This window comes from Lepidothrix coronata, unplaced genomic scaffold, assembly GCF_001604755.1.
Source record: "Lepidothrix coronata isolate B3197 unplaced genomic scaffold, Lepidothrix_coronata-1.0 Scaffold114, whole genome shotgun sequence".
Lineage (NCBI taxonomy): Eukaryota > Metazoa > Chordata > Aves > Passeriformes > Pipridae > Lepidothrix > Lepidothrix coronata.
In genome coordinates, this window is record NW_016690294.1 from 805,170 (window position 1) to 809,855 (window position 4,686).

General features: G+C 39.4%; 1 long non-coding RNA gene across 1 annotated transcript in view; it reads left to right on the plus strand.

The window, feature by feature from the left end:
- The first annotated feature begins 4,146 nt into the window (after positions 1-4,146).
- LOC108502205 overlaps positions 4,147-4,686 on the plus strand; it is an 8,147-nt gene continuing 7,607 nt past the window's right edge. The window contains exon 1 of the long non-coding RNA XR_001876373.1: positions 4,147-4,256. This is a non-coding gene — a long non-coding RNA (uncharacterized LOC108502205). The remainder of the gene's footprint in view (positions 4,257-4,686) is intronic.

Sequence of the window (4,686 nt, forward strand, 5' to 3'; positions counted from 1 at the left end):
GTACAACCACTGTATTCTTGAGAAATCTCTATTTCTCATGGCCTTGCCTAACAGCTTGCTGCAGAAAAGTTCATTTCCAAACAGCTGTCCCTATGTTGCCTTTAAGACCAACAGATAGGGTGATGCTTTATCCAGGTGATAGTACAATTTGTGTGCTAAAGTAATTAAAACCAGACAGAAATCATTTTTAAAACAAATAAATCCTACATCTGGGCCCCTGTACTTCCCTCTGTGGGAGGAATTAAACAATGATGTATTCATGGGGGAATAGAGAGTTTTAATGGAGCTATCTGCCAATGCAGCCCCTTTTCAGATCGCTGCCATTTCTCCACAGCAATTTCAGGGCTCCTCCAACTGTGATTTTTCTGGGTGCCCTTTTAAAAGCTTTTAACCCAGATAACTAGAATAACCCATTGGCTCTTAGGTTTTTGTAATAAAACATATGAGAATGGGGGCCGTGCTGTTTAAAGCAAGTAAGTAAGGAGAAAAGAAAATGAAAAGAAAAAAATGCAAAAAATTCACACTGTGAATCTCGTAGAATTCTTTCTTTTGTTGTTGAAATTTTGGTTTTGCTCAACAGTTTTAAATAGTTGCTTGATTTCCAGGCTTCAAAATCACAGAGAATAGTCTGTAAGATTTCTTGCATTTTCTGTGTGGGAAATAATTACTTGCATATCCACCATTTCCAGTGACCTCATATTTGTGGGTTGTCAGCATCTCTCCTAAGGACTGGATGACTTTATGTCCAAATTTTTTGAGTCTCCTCCAGTCTGAAGTGTATTCAGTTTTTTTAATGTGCATATGTGTGACTAAGTAGGGTGTCTGTTGACATGTGTGAATGTGATATTTAACGAATTTCCATTAAACTCAGCAGGATTTAGCAGTTCTGGAAACAAATTACAGCTGTTCATGCAGAGCACTCAAAAATTCAGATACCCCAAGAATACGAGCTACTGAGTGCTGGTGAAGTTATAAAGTTTCAGAGTTGCCAAAAGCAAGAAATATTAGAAATGTTGTAAAGGATGAGGGGATTGAAGCAATCTTATCACTTCCTACAACGACCTGGAAAGGGATTGTAGCGAGGGAGGGTCGGTCTCTTCTCCCAGATAATAAGCGATAGGACAAGAGGCAATGGCCTCAAGTTGTGCCAGAGGAGGTTCAGACTGGATATTGGGAAACATTTCTTCACCAAAAGGGTCGTCAAGCACTGGAAGAGGCTGCCTGAGGAAGTGGTTTTGTCACCATCCCAGGACGTTTTTGTAAGATGTGTGGATGTGGCACTTGGGACGTGTTTTAGGGGTGGATGTGGCAGGACTGGGTTAAAGGTTGAACTCAATGATCTTAAAGGTCTTTTCCAACCTAAATGATTGTATTATTCCTATTGTCCTCTGCTGCCTGTTTTTTTTCTCTTTTTGTTTTTCTTTTTCAGATGCTTAGCACGGTTTTTAAAGACATCTCTACATTGAAGTATATATCTCAATTGACTTGAAATAAGAAGGCTGAGAAGCTTAAATCCAAAGAATAAGAACTAATAAGATGTTACGTTGGGAAAAAGTCCTGAAATCTGTTCTTGGTATGCTGTGTTGCCTATTTTTTAGTAAGTAAAATGTTCTCTTCATGGTTTTCTTTGTTTGCATAGGAGAAGAGCACTGCCCAAGGAAATGCAGAAGGATTTGTTTAAAGAAAAAGGAGCTCTCTAACTACTCCTATAATAGTGTGAATGATTTAATGCAGAATGGAATTACCTGGTGAAAGGTAAATACATTGGAAATCACTGCCTGAAAGCTCAGTTCCCATGGAAATACATGTGAATGATACCCCTAGAAACAAAAAGAAAACAGAAACTGGCTTTCCATCAATATAAAAATGGTAGCTGATTATACAGACAGCATTTGGAGCTGTGTTACCAACAAATCCCATACCATTTCCCCTCTTGCCTGCTGCTTATCTGCAAGGATGGGCTCTCAGCTCTGCACAGTCACTGCCTTCATCCAGAGTCTCAAACAATGGGAAAGCAATGACAAATTCAGCCACTTACTGCAGCTGCCAGAGTGATAGCAGCAGTAGGAAAAGACAAAGCAAAGCAAAAAAAAAAGCTGGTGCTAACAACAATGACATCTAACAGCTATCTGACATAGTCTAGAGCCCGGGCTCTGCTGCTCTGCCTGCCAGAGTACTGATGGTAAGCTGGCACCCAGATGCTACAGTGATGGGCAATAAATAAATAACATTGTTTAGTTCACAATGAAGATGAGTCAGGACACTCAAGAGACAGGGCATGATTCACGTTCAGCCTTCAGAACTCCATCAGATGTAAGTTATTTTGCTTGCCCTCAGGAATGCAGTAACTGGGACTGGGAAGCAGATAGTTATTACTGTGTTACTGCTGTGCTTGGCTACTATATATGTTAGTTTACAACTGTTCCATGTTCAAGGAAGTTGTTCCTTTTTCCTCAGGTGTCTATGAGAAGCTGCCTGGTGGAATGAATCCTTCCAACCAAGCCATGGAAGTGAACAACACAAGGCAAAGCAAACGATCTGCAGTCTGGCTTGTCCTCTACTGGGGAAATATCCCCATGATTTTTCTCAGTCCAGAACCTCATATTTGAATTCCTTTTACATAATTTTGTGCCTTTTTTTTCTTTTTTCCTTCCTAGAGGGAGACAGAATGTCAAGGTCCCGAGCTATGCTTGTTCTTTTCATTGCAAGAGAGGTGCAAGGAAAAAGTGGAGCTCAGTTTGAAGTTACCATTTCTTTTTAATTGATCTGCATTTCTTAATGGCCATGAAAGAGCTCCATTCAGTGCTGTGTCCTGTTCTTGCTGGGTGTGGATGGAGCTTGTTGCTCTTGCACTTTTCCTCTGTTGTTCAAGTCTAACTCTAAACTTTTCAGCACATGAGAGCACAGAGATAACAAACCCCCAAATGTTACGTGAGAATGTCACAACTTGGGAAACAGAGGCATGGATTTAAAAACTACTTGCATGGCAGAAAAATTAAACAACTGTTACTCTGAGAGGCAGCTAGAAAAGAGTTTTTCTGTAGAGTGTCTTTGTTCCTTTTCCTTACCTGGGAGGATTTGAAGGCATGGTTCTATAGGTAAAAGAACATTTTTACATGGCCATACTGCATTGTTTAAAAGCTCTTATTTTCCTGTTTTTATGACAGCTTGGCAATTGTGATTAGAAGTAAATGTCTGATTTGAGAAGGCCAATTCATGGATGCAGTTGCTGTCTGGCACAGTCTTCTGTTCTGTGCAAATCTTCCCAACCATGAACATCCAGCCTTGTGCAGCATGGGATCCACATGGATGTCTTTTGCTGAGTCTGGGATTTTTTTATAAATGCTTCTACTCTAAAAAAAAAAAAGAATTAAAAAAAAATCCCACATACAGTTAATTAAAAAATTTAAAAATTGCTTTTGAATTTAATATGTATTTAACACGTCCTAAAGGTGGAGATGCTGAATTTTCCTGCTAAATTTTAACTTCATTTTAACCTTTTCTGTTTCTTGGTTTTATTTGTACCTTGAATATGGGTTTTGACTATGCTGTCTGCCTAATTTTTTTCAGCTGAATTTTGTGCCATGTTTCCTAATGAAAAGAGCCTCCTCCTGCTTCACTACTTGCATTTGTGCATTACAACACAACAGTGCAGGAGGATTATGTCTATCAACCAAAATTAAAACATATTTAAAGGACAGATTTCTCCAGTGCTCTGTAGGCTCCTGGAATAAATCTTGTGATACAGCATAGAGGAGATAAATGTAGCATGCTTTTGACTAAACTTTAGATAGAAAATTTTTTTAATGTCTTCTTGGGATGATGTTCAGGATGGTGTGTCAGGAAAGAAGTGTAATTCCAGTTGCACACAGCTGAGTATGTACAGGAAAAAATTGTTGTGTAATATGTACTGATGTATCCTATGCTTTGCCATCCAGTAGCCATAAATGAGTGCTGAAAGTTTCTTCTTTTTAGTTGCATTTAAATTTAACCTCTCCTGTTACTCTCTTTCATCATTTTTTCTGGGGTCTAATTTTATATCACAGCTAAAAATATTACTCTTACCAAGTCCCATTCATTCCCAGGAGCTGTCCCTTGGTTCCCAGTTTTGAGGATCTTGCTCTGTGGGCAGTCACCATCATTTCCACCATCAAAGCCCTTGAAGCAAAGTTTCACTTTGGAAGGCCCACGCAGTGAGAAGTTAATCACCTATTGCCACAACAGTGCACAGGAACGAGCAGTTACCAAATCACCAGGTGGGTGCATGTTCAGGAACGCCCTGGAGGCTTTAAGACAATCACAAACTATTTCTCCAGTGTTTGTTTATTTCTCCTGTGTCTGTTCAACACATATTTTTTAAATATTTGTTTAGTTCTTCACGGTTATTTAGTGTGCAAACGACATGATTGGAGTCAGTTGATATTAGATTTCTTTACACTGTGTCCCTTGTTCCTTTTTGGAATTCTGCAAGAATAATGCACACTTCCTTAACTGTCTGTTGGCACTACTTACTGAGATCTGCACAGGTAGGTGTCCTGGTCAAAAGATACGTTCTGTGCTGGTTGGCTGATCCAGCCAACTGACCTGTGTAAATAAAGGTCTTTTCTCCAAAAAGCCAGCCATGGTCATTTCTCAGTCAAGACTTGGAGTAAGTGGTCAGTACAGACCTTCGATTTCCATGCATGT